The sequence below is a fragment of the Marmota flaviventris genome (genome assembly GCF_047511675.1).
Source record: "Marmota flaviventris isolate mMarFla1 chromosome 5 unlocalized genomic scaffold, mMarFla1.hap1 SUPER_5_unloc_2, whole genome shotgun sequence".
In the NCBI taxonomy this organism is placed as follows: Eukaryota; Metazoa; Chordata; class Mammalia; order Rodentia; family Sciuridae; genus Marmota; species Marmota flaviventris.
The window spans coordinates 905,331-922,508 of record NW_027287680.1 but is presented as its reverse complement, the minus strand read 5'-3'; the positions used below and the strand labels follow the sequence as shown (position 1 = coordinate 922,508).

The 17,178-nt window shown below is 36.2% G+C and overlaps 2 pseudogenes; both read left to right on the top strand.

The window, feature by feature from the left end:
• Nucleotides 1-545: 545 nt before the first annotated feature.
• Nucleotides 546-1,481, top strand: LOC114081446 (olfactory receptor 14C36-like; annotated as a pseudogene).
• A 9,316-nt stretch (nt 1,482-10,797) lies between these two features.
• LOC114081447 (olfactory receptor 14C36-like) lies at nt 10,798-11,729 on the top strand (annotated as a pseudogene).
• Nucleotides 11,730-17,178: the final 5,449 nt, after the last annotated feature.

Sequence of the window (17,178 nt, the reverse complement as noted above, 5' to 3'; positions counted from 1 at the left end):
CTGGTGTTAAGTACTTCAAGGTTATGGTCATGTTCTAATGTAGAAACATTAAAAAATAATTATAATTTGAATAGTTATTCATGATTTGAATTGTTTAAAGCTGATAAAATGTCAAAATAATGTTAGAAATGTGTTTATGGAAGAGAATGAAAGCAACTAATTTATTAAAGACAACATTAGATCACACATGGTCACACAGGTGGCCATGCAGGAGAGGAGGTGGGCAACCCACGAAGTGCTCTGCATGGAGTCTCAGGAGGTCAGGGGAGGCCTGATGGGGAGCTGAGGACAGCCTTGCAGGTCACACCCAGACCCTGGGCTGCAGACCTCCACACCTGCACATGGAGGTGCACTCTGCTCAGAAATGAGTAAACATATCAGAAAAACAAGAGTGACCTTCCTCTCCAGGAAAAGCTACTGCAAAATACAAGAAAACACTCTGGACATGAATATTATTGTATTATTCATTATAATTGTATTATTCATGCTTTTCCATTCCTCCCTCTTCTCTCTTTATCTTCTCAGACAACCATAATTTCCAGTAAATGGCCAATGCTACCATGGTAACTGAATTTCTCCTCCTGGGCTCTCCTGATGGCTGGGATCTGAGTTTCCTCTATTTCACAGTATTCCCAATGACCTAACTGGGTACCTTGTTAGGGAACCTTCTCATCATCACTGTCACCACTGCTGACCAGAACCTGCACACACCCATGTACTTCTTCCTCAGGAACCTGTCCATCTTGGACATGTGCTACATTTCCATCACTGTCCCCAATGCCTGTGTCAACTCTCTCACTGGCAACTGGGCCATTTCAGTGACTGGCTGTGCAACCCAGATCTTCTTGGTCATTTTCTGCGCATGTGTTGAATATCTGTTTCTCACCATCATGGCCTGGGACCGCTATGTGGCCATCTGCCAGCCACTCCAGTACCCCCTCATCATGGACGCCCAGTTTTGTGTCCGCATGACTCTAGCTTCCCTACTCAGTGGTGTGCTGTATGCAGGTGTGCACACTGGGAACACATTCCAGCTGTCCTTCTGCCAGTCAAACATGGTCCACCAGTTCTTCTGTGATGTCCCCTCTCTGATGAGGCTCTCTTGCTCTGACACCACCAGCAACATGGTCCTCCTTCTTGTCTCTGCTGTGGTTGTTTGTGGTGGTTGCTTCCTTTTTATTGCTATGTCATATATTCGCATATTTTCTGCTGTGCTGAAATTTCCCATCAGAGCCCCAGGGAAGGCCTTCTCCACCTGCATCCCTCACATCCTCGTGTTTTCCATGTTCCTCAGTTCTGGCACAGCTGTGTACCTGAGGTCCTCAGCAGCCTCTGACACCCTCCAGGACCTGGTTCTTTCTGCCTTTTACACCATGGTTCCTCCCTTCCTGAATCCTCTCATCTACAGTCTCAGGAACAAGCAGGTAAAGGACGCTGTGAGGAGAGTAATGGTTAGACAGTTGTTCTCAGGGAAACGATAAAGCTGTCTTTCAGCATCATTCTAATTTCTCTGAGTGAAGTTCAAGATTAGGTCAAATGTTCTTCATATCTGGGTGACACAAGTTAAACTGCCTACTCTAATGTCACTTTATTTGAATATGAGATTTTTTTATTAATTGATTTTTCATTTACCTATTATTCCATGAATCCTTTATAAAATGTGTAATTTAATCAATTTGTCTTTTAATGAGTAAATATAATTTAATATATTTGTTGAAACCATTTGTGGAAAAATGCATTAAAGATTCACCAAATACATTGCAGTACCTGTATCAAGTACTGTCTCAGAGGAAATCTTTACCAATCAAATATGAAGAAAACTTACACTCACATAATATGCTCTTATTCAGAGAAACATCAAGCAAATTACTAAGCACTATGGTACATAACTGTATCAATTTAACTACTTTGAATATATGCAATAATTAAATCCTAAAGAAGTTATAACCAATCTATTTTGAACATGAGAACAGTAATTCCTTGTCCATGAATACACAGAGGGCCATGTTTCCCAACAGACATATCCATCCACAAGGAAGAGCACCCAGTGCTTCCTTGGCAGTGGAAGCTGCCAGTCTTTTATTATGTCCATGAGTCACTAGTGTGGGGGACAAAACCTGGAGCATGAGTTGCAGGTCAGCTCTGATGTTTTACCTCCTACACATGTTACTTCTGTGACATCTATGCTAATATGTCATGCCTCAAAATTATGACATGGTGGACCCTAATATTTTTGCCTAAATTTCTGACTTGGGTCAACTCTTAAATTTCCCCCAGTTTACTGTACTTCTTAAAGTACATCTGTCTATATTTGTTCGCTAAAACTTTATGGCAGTGTATGTGCTCTCTGATTATTATTATTATTATTATTATTATTATTATTATTATTATTATTTTATCATCATCATCATCACAATCATTTTCATTCTTCTTCTTTTTTTAACCAAGGATTGAACTTAAGGTCTCATTCTCAGTCCTTTTTTTGTGTTTTTCTTAGAATGGCGACTTGCTAAGTGGCTTCAGGCCTTGCTCCATTGCTAATGTTGTCTTGGAACCTCTGATCCTCCTGCCTTAGCCTCCTGAGGCATTGTGATCGCAGGCTTGCACCACCACACCTGTCTTGTGGCACTCTTTCATCACCTCCCAAAAGTTATTTCTCCCCAAGTATTCTAATGCCCTCACTGGCATATACTTTGATAATTATCAATAATAACTGACATATGCTGAAGGACAAGTTTATCTAGGTTTACTTATATAAAACAATGAGAAAAAATATTTATATAATATCACATTCAAGATTTTAAATTACAAATTCAGAAAAACAATTTGTTCAACATTACAATAATATGAAAATATGAAGAAAAACATAAATGTACTTATTACCTAAGAAAATACAAAATAATAAACATATATGATTAATTGATGAATACACTTATTAAAGCTTTTAGGCAAGGGAATTCTTGTGGTAGGAGCAAAAGAGCACCCCAGCACTGACCACTACAGGAAACCTTAAATTGCTTAACAGAATCCAACCATCCCCTCACTGTGTCCCATGGCTTCTGATTCTCACAGCTTCAATGTTCCCTGCTAGAACAGAAAGACCTTCAAAGAACCCCAGATAAGTTCTGTAAATTCTAACTTTATTTGCATTTCCTCTACAACTGTAGCTTTTTGAATGCTAGTGAGTAGACATTTTACATGGATGAGAGGGCTAGTTAAATTAATTTTAAATTTAATGTAAAAAGTTGGAAAGAAATTAAATTATAAACAACAGCTCTATTTTTTGTATAGATGGTATTTTTTTATTTGTCCTAATTAATTAGTTTTACAGAAGGCATTTTGACACATTGTACATAATTGGAGCACAACTTCTCATCCTCTGGCTGTACATGAGGCAGAGTCATGTGTGGTGCAATCACACGTGTATATAGAATAATAATGTCCTCATTCCACTGTCTTCCCACCCCACACTCCCCTACCCTCACTCCCCTCTGTCCAATTTAAAGTTTGTCCATTCTTCCCTAGCCCTCCCACCATTACAGATCAGCATCTGTGTATCAGAGAAAACGTTGGGCCTTTGGTTTTAGGAATTGGCTTATTTCCATCAGCATGATATTCTGCAGCTTTGTCCAATTACCTGCAAATGCCATAATTTCATTCTTCTTTAATGCTGAGTCATATTCCATTTATTTATACCACATTTCCTTTATCAATTCTGTTGAAGGGCACCTAGGTTGGTTCCATAGTTTAGCTATTGTGAATTGAGCTGCCATAAATATTGATGTGGCTGTGTCACAATAGTTTGCTGACATTTTCTTTTGGATATAAACCAAAGACTGGGATAGCTGGGTCAAGTGGTGGTTTGTAGGAGTTATGTGTTTGAGATTGGGTCTCTGATAAACTTCATGACTGTGGCACTTTGGTGGCTAGAAAGTTTCTGTGCAAAGGTGCAGAATGCCTGTCTGCTAGAAAAATTGCATGTTAAAGACACGGGATGCCTGACCACTGTAGTAATGCTCTTCATAAGGGTTGCAATCTTGATCTTAGGCACATAGCTCCTGGGAATAGAAGAATTTGTTGGCTAGATAACTACCATGTTTCATCAAGCTCTGGTGCTCCTGGAGCTGCCCACCTAATAATAACTTCAGACAACGGACTTTCTTGAGAACTGCACAAAGCTCCTGACATCGCATATTGTAACTGTGAAATGAAACTGCAGAATAAGCAACTTTCCTGATACTCTAAACAATAATGTGGTTATGGTACTAATGACCTAATGTAACCTATTGTTATAAATAAATGTGGCCACTTGGAAAAGGAGCCACTCTGCCTCCTTCCCTGCTTCTTCACCTTGTTTCTATGTCTCCTTTCTTTGAGATTATTTACAGTGGTTCCATTCTAATTTTTCTGCGGAATCTCCATACTGTTTTCCAGAGTGTTTGCACCAATTTTCAGTCCCACCTGAAATGTATGAGTGCACCTTTTTACCCACCTTCTTGCCAATGTTTATTTGTATTCTTGATAATTTCCATTCTGATTGGATTGAGATAAAATCTTAGAGTAATTTTAATTTATATTTCTCTAATAGCTACAGTTGTTGAACATTTTTCATATATTTGTTGATCAATTGTATTTCTTCTTCTGTACAGTGTCTCTTCAGATAATTAGCCTATTTGTTGATTGGGTTATTTGGGGTTTTTTTCCTCTCATTTTTTTTGAGTTAAGTTTTTTGAGTTTTTTATATATCCTGGAGATTAGCGCTCTACCTGAGTTGCATGTGGTAAAGATTATCTCTCTCGTTCTATAGGATGTCTCTTCATGTTATACTTTGTTTCTTTTCTGAGAAAAAGCTTTTTAGTTTGACTCCATTCTAAAAGTCTGCCCAAATTTTTATTGTGTCAGCTTAGCACTGGACTTACTTAACAAGACTCATAAATCTCAAAAAAGAAAATCAAGAATCAAAAATTGGCATGGATTCAAACTAAGAAGCAAACACCTGTTGTATTGATAAAAGCTGTTGGATATTTAACACCTGTTTTAAGATATTTTGTATCATAAGATCTGGTAGCAAAAGATATGAAAAATGGAAACATTGGTTTAAGAACTTTGTGACATTTCAAATCTTTTGTCAAAAAACACAAAACTGTGCATGTGCATGAGAATGGTATAAAATTTCTACAGAATTTACAAAATCATTTTCTTTGTGGATTAGTCATGAACAAAGAAATAGGTTTTTTTATAGTAATATAAATTATGTGAAAGATATCTATTGAAAAGTGAGCTCTTCTGAAATATTAACTCTACCCTTTAAGGAAACAATATTTAAGAGTACTTGTTAGATCCTTTATTGTGATTATGTTTTTCAGTGCTTTTTAGAATCAAAACTTCAGAAGACAAAAGACTTAGAACAACACATAGTTAGAAATTTGATGAGAGTTTAGCAACCAACAAGAAGATGTAGTAAATTATTCTATAGTGTGTTTTATGGTAATATTCATGACTGAGACTATTATGCCAGAACATTCAGACTTTTCTAAGTTTTATAAAGACTTTAGAATTATTTAAATTAATACCAGAGATATATTGAATTGTAAAAAATAACAGTTGTTATATTAGTAGAGTTAAAAAACAAATTGGATCAGAGTTTTAAAGGGATTGTTTAACAAACTAGGGCCAAGGAAGGTGTAATTGTAATAGATACCAGCACCTAAAGAGATGCTAAGCATTTCACACAGAGACATCAGGAAAGTGTCTGAGAGCATCTAAGGAATTTTATTTTTCTTTTTGTGGTACTGGGGATTGAACTGAGGATCATTCAACCACCAAGGCATATCCCCAGCCCTATTTTGTATTTTAGTTAGAGACAGGGTCTCACTGAGTTTCTTAGTACTTTGCTGTTGCTGAGACTGGCTTTGAACTCGCAAATCACCTGCCTCAGCCTCAGGAGCTGTTGGGATGATATGCATGTGCCACAGTGCCTGGCTGTTTTTTGTATTTGTTCAGGTATTTTTGTCACAGCAATGCAAAGCTCACAGAAAGGTTCTAAATATAATCATAGAGAGTGTAGAGTGTTTACCAGAGAAGTCAAATACAGCAAAATATAAGATAATCAAAAATTCAGTCAAATTATACTAGAGAATGAAAAATATGTCCACAAATAGATATGTTGATTAAAATATTTCTGGCATATGCAAATAATGGTTTATCATTCATCTTTCAGAAATGAACAAATGATACATGCTACAAGTGGACTAATTTCAATGATGTTACGCTCACTTCAACCAGAATACACATTGTATACTGAGTGACTTATTTATATGCAATTTCACAAATATGTAAATTCAAAGATACAGAATACATTTAGTGTTCTCCAGTGACTGAAATCTGGGATAATATGGAAAATGTGTGTAATGGATTAGGTGGCCAATTTGAAGTAAAAAAGTATTTTGGAAAAACATGTAGCTGAAAATTGTACAATTATTCAGTGTGGTAACTCACACTGACTTGAGAACCATAAACTATTACAAAGGTTAATTTTAAATCATGTGGATTTCATCTTAATGATAAGAAACTTTTGCTGCTGAACTGGAGATAGTTTTAGATGTTTCCCTCTTAAAGGTTGGTGAATGAGTGAGAGCTGCCCACCACACTTAATGTTAACTAATCCATACAAACACCTACTGCTAACTCACACTGAGGTGAAGGAGGGCAGAGATGAAAACACACACAGTGAGAACCATCAGTCTCTCCTCAGTATCGTTAGTTTATCAATAACGACTAAAGTCAATGCCCAGCAGAGGAGTTCCCATGTGTCATCCACTGTCCATGCTGGCACATGGCCAGGTCCTCTCTCCTGGGCTCTGCAGATTCCACTGCCTGGTGGTGGGCTCAGGCCTCCTGCTGCCTCTGCAGGCTGAGCTCTGGGCTCCCTGGGACCCTACTCCCACTGGCTAGGTACTATGCTCACATAAAACAATGGTGACTGAGCTCCCCACAACCCATATGGCACTGGGTTGACTGGACAGATCCACCCTGGCTGCATACACAGTGGATGGGAGAAGCCAAGGGGAGATGTAGTACTGCACCTATCATGGAGAACAGGTGACACTCAGGAGTGAGTACTTGGCATTTAGAGTCCAAATGCATCTAAGATTCATAATTATTCTGCTCTGCAAATTGCAATTTCATCCAAAGAGTCAGCTATCCCAAGAAGAGTTTGGTGAATTCTGAGAAGAACACAGGCAGCACAGAGAGTCTTTATAACTGCATTATGTTGTTCGCTGTGATTGTGACTGCTGCAATAGGAACACAGGGACCTTGGGGACATCTGCATGGTGTATGGAAGTTAAGTGTGTGATAGTCCTTCATGTTGCTTCTATTGGTTTAAATTTTTTTCTTCAGATTACTTTAACTTTTACTTAGATAACACTCAAAGTAATTTGCACAGAAATTCCATAGAATACTAATAAATACATTCACATTTAGACAACAAGAATAAAATGCAAAACATGGTATAGGATATGTAGGTAGATAGGAATGGTATTGTAATAGCTGATACACATGCACATAAGTCAATTACTGTGGGAAATATATTTAATGAGGTAGGAAAGATTCATTGAAATATTTTGAATATTAATCTCCTTTCTTTGTTTTGTTCAAAAATACATGTTTCAATTATTCCATTGTTTTTTTTTTTTTTTTTTTTTTTTTTTTTTTTTTTTTTTTTTTTTTTGGTGTCAGGGATTAAACCCAGGGCTGCTCAATTATTGAGCAACATTCCACCCGTTTTGAATATTTATTCTGAAATAGGGTCTTGACAAGTTTCTGAGGCTAGCTTTGAACTTAAAATCTTTCTGTCTCAGCCTCTTAAGCTGCTGGGATTATAGGCATACACCACCATGCCCAAGTTTTCAATTATATCCTTAAGTTTTTATGCTAAATACATGTTGTGTATGACTAAGAGGATGCGTGTGTCCAGTGGTGTAAATATAAAAATAAAGTTGTGCAACACTTGGAAGCATATTTTTATTTTCAGAATATATGTGCCTCAGCATTTTAATGGCTTATCAAAGACACTAATCGATAATTCCTAATATGGAAAATATAATTAAAAATACTTTATTTTGTGTCTTCCAAACCAAATAATATTTGCAGTTTTGAAGTGATCTATTTATTATATAAATCATTATTTGAATCACTATCAAGAGAAATTAAAAAGAGAAAAATCTCAGCTTTTACCACTTACAGAGAAAGCACTTGGGTAGTCCCTCTTCATGTTCCTGGAGTTAAAACATGCTAGTTCTCCTCACACACATTGTGCTGACTCTCACTTCTACCAACCCTTTCTGTTATTTATACCTTCATCTTAGTGTCTTTATGAGAGAATTCTGCATAGGCATTTTTGCCCCTTAAATAAGAATGTAGTATTGAATCACACCAAAATATTAAGGTCAATATATGCAACCTAAGCCATACTTTTATTTTTAAAATCCAGGTTTAGAAAGTCATCCTATCTTTAGAATTTACTGAAATTATCTGAGGCCTTCTGTAAAAAATAGGTGGTGATTTGTACATGTATTTTATTGTATTTATACATGACTTTGGATTGGTGCTCCATAAATGGAAGTATTTGAAGACTAATACATGAAAAATGAAATTCAAATTCAGAAGAATTTATCAAACCATAGCTAAATCACACAAAGGAGGACATCAAGTAAGTTAATGTAACTCATCTGGTTTGTGGAGAATTTGCTACATCCTATTGAAGAAGGAAAGGCAGTATTTGGCTTAGTGTAGAAAATAATAATAAAGAAAGATAATGTCTCTGTAGTACTATGCACCTTCTAGATTTTAACCCATGTTTACATCCCATCTGTATGTGACAGGATGTCCTGGGGTGATCAACAGGAGCTCCTGTAGCTCCTGGAATCCAGGTTAAAGGGTAAAATGTCTGGCAGATTTCCTTATTAGTTAGTATCATCATATATCACATTCAGAATTATTCATATTAATTTGAATTTTTATATATGTAACATTTTTTCCTTCATAGTACTCAAATCATGCTTTTTTAAAAAAAAAAAAACAATCTTTTACTAAAACTCAGTATCTGTAGCAGATTTTCCCATAATATAAATCATTAGTAAATATTTGTCAAGACCTGATTTGAAACAATCTTTCTTTCAGCACAGAAGTGGGGTATGGTATTTCAAATGAACACACACTGTATTTCTTACAGAAGTGAAAAAGGACATCACTGATTTAGAAGGTACTCACTTGTAAATTAGTGGAATCAAGAAACTTAGATCATGTTAGCAGTTAGTCAATTGTGTTACATTGCATTTTTTATTAACTACTATGCATGAAGTCACTTACTTGCTACTAAGAGAATAAAAAGATGAATGATACAAGGTCCAAAATCAAAGAATTTCTATACCAGTGATTTGGGGTATTTGTACATATAGATTTCATAAAAGGTAAAATAACATGTTGACTTCTAACACTAACAGAAAAATATAAGAAAAATTAGAGGCTAAGAAAGGGTTTCAGAGAAAAATTGCATTTCAGCTTCTTTAAAGTGCAGTGTATACTAATGGGGAAAATTAAATAAAATATGTCTTTGTAGAAAAGGGGCTCTGTCAACAAGACCCAGGATATAGTGTGAACAAGGAGGTCACTGAAATGTGAGTTCAGGTTTGTGTCAGGGAGGAGTGGGGGATGGGGCTAGCAAAAGATTGCAGGTAGATTAAGTATCACCCCTTGAACTTCACCCACACTGTTAAATTAACAGTAATGTCCATGAGTCTGGCGACCCAACAATGTCCTTGGGGAACATTCACATTTTCAGAGGAGCCCAGGCAGGCTCATCAGGTAGATTTCTTTTCTAAGGGTGAATGTGTTTAACTTGGCAAGGTGCTAAGGCGGACCCAGGTTGCAGAGGGCTGAGGAGATAATGATTTTGGTGACAAAGGATTGAACCAGTCTGAGGTGCTGCAGGAGTGCTATAACAATGAGCAAAACATTCCTTTTAGGGTATGCAGTCAGTAACTTTTTGAACACTTATGATAACTTTAAGAAGAATGGTATATAAGGGGAGGTGTCAAAAAGAAAAGGAACAATGATTGTCTAGACAAAGGAATCTTCAACTTCATGGTGCTGAGCACTGAATATAAACATATTAAGGTAAAAAGTAGAAGTTTAGTAGAATGTTATTCTCTAAAGAACTTACACTGATCTGCTGGAGAGAAGAATAGCCTCTGGGGGAGCTGAATAAGGTATGGCTGAGCATGTGTGTGTTTTTCATGTTCATGATGATAATGACTCTGACACCATTCCAAAAAAAATATTTATAAATTATTATTTGAATTACTTAGTGTTCATAAAAAGGCAAAAAAGTGGTGAAATTGCATTTATGGAAGACAATAAGGTAACTAAATTACAGAGTTAGAGAACACACTGTCACACAGTTGCTCAAAAAAGAGAGAAGATGAACAATGCTTGCTAGTGCTCTGCATGGGAGTCTCAGGAGGTCAGAGGAGGCCTAATGGGAAACTGAGGACAAGCTCTGAAGGCCACATGCAGACCATGGGCTGTAGACTCCACACTTGCACTGGGAGGTGCACAATGCTTAAAAATGATTAAAAATATCAGAAAAACAAGAGTGACATTTCCTCTACAGGGAAAGCTAATGCAAACTACAAGAAAACACTCTGGACATAAATATGTCAAATAATTGTATTAATTATTTTTTGCTTCCTCTCTCACCTATTTATCTTACGAGGCAACCAGAATTTCCAGCAAATGGCCAATGCCACCATGGTAACTGAATTTCTCCTCCTGAGCTCTCCTGATGGCTGGGATCTGAGTTTCCTCTATTTCACAGTATTCCCAATGACCTACCTGGGTACCTTGTTAGGCAACCTTCTCATCATCATTGTCACCACTGCTGACCAAAATCTGCATATGCCCATGTACTTCTTCCTCAGGAACCTGTTCATCTTGGACATATGCTTCATTTTCATCACTGTCCCCAATGCCTGTGTCAACGCTTTCACTCTCAACTGGGTCATTTCAGTGACTGGTTGTGAAACACAAATCTTCTTGGTATCTTTGTGCATACTTAGATATTTGATTCTCTCCATCATGGCCTGGGACCGCTATGTGGCCATCTGCCAGCCCCTCCAATACCCCCTCATCGTGAACCCTCAGATTTGTGTCCGCATGACCCTGGCCACCCTGGTCAGTGGTCTGCTGTATGCAGGTGTGCACAAGGGAACACATTCTGGCTGTCTATCTCCCAGTCAAACGTGGTCCCTCAGTTCTTCTGTGATGTCCCCTCTCTGCTGAGGCTCTCCTGCTCTGACACCACCAGCAACAAAGTCCTTATTCTTGTCCCTGCTGTGGTCATTTGTGGTGGTTGCTTCCTTTTTATTGCCATGTCATATATTTGCATATTTTCTGATGTGCTGAAATTTCCCGCCAGAGCCCCAGGGAAGGCCTTCTCCACCTGCACCCCTCACATCCTCATGGTGTCCCTCTTCCTCAGTTCTGGCTCAGGTGTGTACCTGAGGTCCTCAGCAACCTCTGACACACTCGAGATCCTGGATCTCTCTGCCTTTTACACCATGGTTCCTCCCTTCCTGAATCCTCTCATCTACAGTCTCAGGAACAAACAGGTAAAGGAAGCTGTGACAAGAGTAACGGGAAAAGAGTTGTTCTCAGGGAAATTATGAAGATGCCTTTCAGCTTCATCCTAATTTCATGGATCATGGATCATGGTTCTTAATAAGATACAATTCTCTTCATATTTGAACTTTACAAGTTACACTGTCTACCTTTGTATTACATCATTAGAAGCTGAGTTATTTCATAAGATATATTTCTGTGACTTACCATATTGTTTCCATGGACCCATAATAGAATGTGTAATTTCATCAATGCATCTTTTAATGATTAAATATAATTTAATATATTTGCTGGAATCAGTCGTGGTTATATATTTTAAAGAAACATCCCATATGTCAATTACCTATATGAAATACTGACACCAAAGAAAACTCTACCTATCAAATCTGGAAATAGCTTATTCTTATATAATTTGCTCTTATTCAGAACAGTGTAGAACCTACTTGTAAACACTGTGATCCATAATTGTGCCAATTTATTTACTTTTAAAATATATATAAAAATCAAATCCTAAAGAAGTTATAGCCAAAATGTAGAGAATTTAACAGTAATATTTTTCTCCATCTGGACCAGGCAAGAAGAGACTCCTTTCTGTGAAGTAAAGAGAGGGCAATGGTTAATGCACCCTGTATCCCAACATTCACAACTTTCCACAGGGAACAGCAGCCTGTGCTTCTTTGGCCATGACAGGGGCCAGTCTTTGATTATGTTCATGAATTGATGTCAGCTTTCTGATGGTTTCTCTTCCACACATCTTCCTCCTGTAGTGTTTGTGATAATGATTTAGTCCTAATAATCATGGAGAAATGGACCATAGTTGTCTGGCACAGGTGTCTGGGCCATGCCAACAATTACATTTCTCTCACTTTTCTTAAATTTGTAATGTAAACCTCTATCTTTATTTGTGATCGTAATTTTGCTGTTTTTGTTGTTGGTAGAGTTTTATTTATATATATTTTTTTAAATTTTTGTTTGTTATATATGACAGCAGAATGCACTACAATCTATACTACACATATAGAGCACATTTTTTCATATATCTGGTTGTATATAAAGTATATTCACACCAATTCATGTCTTCATACATGTACTTTGGATAATGATGTCCATCACATTCCACCATCCTTGCTAACACTCTGCTCCCTCCCTTACCCTCCCATCCATCTGTCCTATCTTTGCTAGTCCCCTGCCCCCTCCCTTTTCCTCCCACCCCTCTTCCCTACCTAGAGTTCATCTATTCCTCCCATACTCCCCCTCCCTACCCACTATGAGTCAGTCTCCTTATGTCAGAGAAAACATTCGGCATTTTTTTGGGGGGATTGGCTAACTTCACTGAGCATTATCTTCTCCAATGCCAACCATTTACATGCAAATGCCATGAGTTTATTCTTGTTTACTACTGAGTTATATTCCATTGTGTATATATGCCACATTTTTTTATACATTCATCTACTGAAGGGCATCTAGGCTGGTTCCACAGTTTAGCTATGTGAATTGTGGTGCTATAAACATTGATGTGGCTGTGTCACTAAAGTATACTATTTTAATGTCCTTTGGGTATAGACTGAAAAGAGGGATAGCTGGGTCAAATGGTGTTCCATTCACAGTGTTCCAAGGAATCTCCATTCTGCTTTCCATATTGGCTGCGCCAATTTGCAGTCCCACCATCAATGTAGGAGTGTGCCTTTTTCCCCACATCCTCACCAATTTTTACTGTGGTTTGTCTTCATAATAGATAGAGAGATGAAATCTTAGAGTAGTTTTGATTTGTATTTTTCTAATTGCTAGCAATGATGTACATTTTTTTCATAAATGTGTTCATTGATTGTATGTCCTCTTCTGAGAAGTCTCTGTTCAGGTCCTTGGACTAATTATTGATTGGATTATTTGCTTTTTGGTGTTTAGCTTTTTGAGTTCTTTATGTACCCTAGAGATTAATGCTCTATCTGATGTATGAGGGATAAAAATTTGCTCCCAAGATGTAGTCTCTCTATTCACCTCACAGATTGTTTCTTTTGCTGAGAAGAATCTCTTTAGTTTGAATCCATCCAATTTATTGATTCTTAGTTTTAATTCTTGCACTATAGGAGTCTTACTAAGGAAATTGGGGCCTAATCCCACGTGATGAAAATTAGGGACTATTTTTTCTTCTATTAGGCTCAGGGTCTCTGGTTTATTTCCTATTTATTTTTATCATTAGATGCTGAGTTCTTGATCCACTTTGAGTTGAAGTTTTAAACATGGTGAGAGATACGGGTTTAATTTCATTTTGTTGTGTATGAATTTCCAGTTTTCCCAGCACCATTTTTTGAATAGGCTATCTTTTCTGCAATGCATGTTTTTGGCACCTTCGTCTAATAGAATTGTAATTTTTTGGGTTTGTCTTTGTGTCCTCTATTCTGTACCATTGGTCTTCCAGTCTGTTTTGGTGCCAATAACATTTTTTTTATTACTATTGCTCTGTAGTATAGTTCAAGTTCTGCTAGAGTGATGCCACCTACTTCACTCTTCCTGCTAAGGATTTCTCTAGCTATTCTGAGTCTCTTATTTTTCCAGATGAATTTCATGATTGCTTTTTCTATTTTTATGAGGAATACCATTGGGATTTTGATTGTAATTGCATTAAATCTGTATAGTGTTTTTGGTAGTATGGTTATTTTGATATTAATTCTGCCTATCCTAGAGCAAGGTAGATATTTCCATATTCTAAGGACTTCTTTGATTTCTCTATTTAGGGTTCTGTAGTTTTCATTGTATAGATCTTTCACCTCTTTTGTTAAGTTGATTCCCAAGTATCTTTTTTCTTTTTCTTTTCTTTTTTTTTTTTTTTTGAGGTTATTGTGAATAGGGTAGTTTTCCTCATTTTCTTCTCAGAGGATTTGTCACTGATATACAGAAATGCCTTTGATATATGGGTGTTGATTTTATATCCTACTACTTTTCTGAATTCATTTACTAATTCTAGAAATTTTCTGGTGGAACTTTTTGCATCTTCTAGGTATAGAATCATATTATCAGCAAATAGTGCCAATTTGAGTTTTTAATTTCCTATGTGTATCCCTTTAATTTCTTTCATCTGTCTAATTGCTCTGACCAGTATTTCAAGAACTATGTTAAATAGAAGTGGTGAAAGAGAGCATTTCTGTCTTGTTCCAGTTTTTAGAGGGAATGCCTTAAATTTTCTCCATTTAGAATGATGTTGGCCTGGGGCTTAGCATAGATAGCCTTTATGATGTCGAGATATGCTCCTGTTATCTGTAGTTTTCCTGTTGTTTTGAACATGAAGGAGGTATATTTTTTTCAAATTCTTTTCTGCATCTATTGAGATAATCCTATGATTTTTATTTTTAAGTCTATTGATGTGATGAATTACAATTATTGATTTTCGTATGTTGAACCAACCTTACATCCCTGGGATGAATCCCACTTGATCTTGGTGTATGATCTTTTTGATATGATTTTGTATTTGATTTGCCAGAATTTTACTGAGAATTTTTTCATCTATGTTCATTAGAGATATCGGTCTGAAGTTTTCTTTCTTTGATGTGTCTTTGCCTTGTTTTTGAATCAGGATGATATTGGCTTCATAGAATGAGTTTGGGAATGCTATCTCTTTTTCTATTTACTGAAATAAATTGAAGACTATTGGTGTTACTTCTTCTTTAAAAGTCTTGTAGAATTTGGCTGTGTATCCATCCAGTCCTGGGCTTTTCTTGGTTGGTAATAGAATTCTGATGGTGTCTTCCATTCATCACTTGATATTTGTCTGTTCAAATTTTGTATACCATCCTAGTTTATTCTGGGAAAATTGTATGACTTAAGAATTTGTCAATGCCTTCAAATCCTCTACTTTTTGGAGTGTATGTTTTCAAACTTATTTCTAATTATCCTCTGTATTTCTGTAGTATCTGTTGTGATATTACCTTTTTCATCACATATGCTGATAATTTGAGTTTTCTCTCTCCTTCTCTTCATTAGCATGGCTAAAGGTTTGTCAATTTTATTTATTTTTTCAAAGAACCAACTTTTTGTTTTGTCAGTTTTTTTTTCAGTTGTTTCTTTTGCTTTGATTTCATTGATTTCAGCTCAAATTTTGGTTATTTCTTGTCTTCTACTGCTTTGGGTGTTGATTTGTTCTTCTTTTTCTATGGCTTTGAGATGTAGTCTGAGTTCATTCATTTGTTGACTTTTTCTTCTTTTAAGGAATGAACTCCATGCAATGAACTTTCCTCTTAGTACCGCTTTCAAAGTTTCCCAGAGATTTCAATATGTTGTGCCTATGTTCTCATTTACCACTAGGAATTTTTCCATTTCCTCCTTGATATCTTCTGTAACCCATTGTTCATTCAGTAGCATATTGTTTAGTCTTCAGGTGTTGGAGTAATTTTTATTTTTTTTATTTTGAAATGGATTTCCAATTTCATTCCATTATCATCTGATAAAATGTAGGGTATTATCTCTACTCTTTTGTATTTGCTAAGAGTTGCTTTGTGGCTTATTTTATGGTCTATTTTAGAGAAGGATGCATGTGCTGCTGAGAAGAAGGTGTATCCACTTGATGCTAGTTGAAGTATTCTCTATATGTCAGTTAACTCAAAGTTATTAATTGTATTATTGAGATCTCTAGTTTTTTTTTTTTTTTTAATTCAATTTTTGTTTGGAAGATCTATCCAGGTATGAGAGTAGTGTGCTAAGTCATCCAAGATTTTTGTGTTTTGGTCAATTTGACTCTTGAACTAGAGAAAAATTTGATGAACATAGCTGCTCCATTGTTTGTGGAATATATATTTATGATTGTGGGGAATATATATTTATGATTTTTATGGCTTGTTGGTATGGTTTCCTTGAGCAGTATGTAATTTTCATCTTTTTCTTTTTTGATTAATTTTGGCTTTAAGTCTACTTTATTTGATATGAGAATGGAAACCCATGCTTACTTCCACAGTCCATGAGAGTGGTAGTATTTTTCCCAACCTTTCATCTTTAGTCTGTGTATATCTTTTTCTATCAGATGAGTCTCCTGGAGGCAGCATATTGTTGGTTTTTTTAATCCAATATGTTAGCCTATGTCTTTTGATTTGTGAGTTTAAGCCATTAACATTCAGGGTATTTATTGAGACATGTTTTATATTCCCAGCCATATTTATTTATGTTTGTTATTTAATTTGACTTGATTTTCTTCTTTGATTAGTTTTTCCTTTAGGGTACTACCTCCCTCTGCTGATTTCTTTGTTTTTTTTTTTTTTTTTTTTTTTTTGTTGTTGTTGTTTGTTTGTTTTGTTTCCTTTTCATGGGATATGTTTCCAAGTATGTTTTGTAGTGCCAGTTTTCTAGCTATAAATTCTTCTAACTTTTGTTTATCAGTAAAGGTTTTTATTTTTTCATCAAATCTAAAGCTTAATTTTGCTGGACACAAGTTTCTTAATTGGCATCCATTTTCTTTCAGAGCTTGATATATGTTGTTCTAGGTTTTTTTTTTAGCTTTTAGAGTCTGTG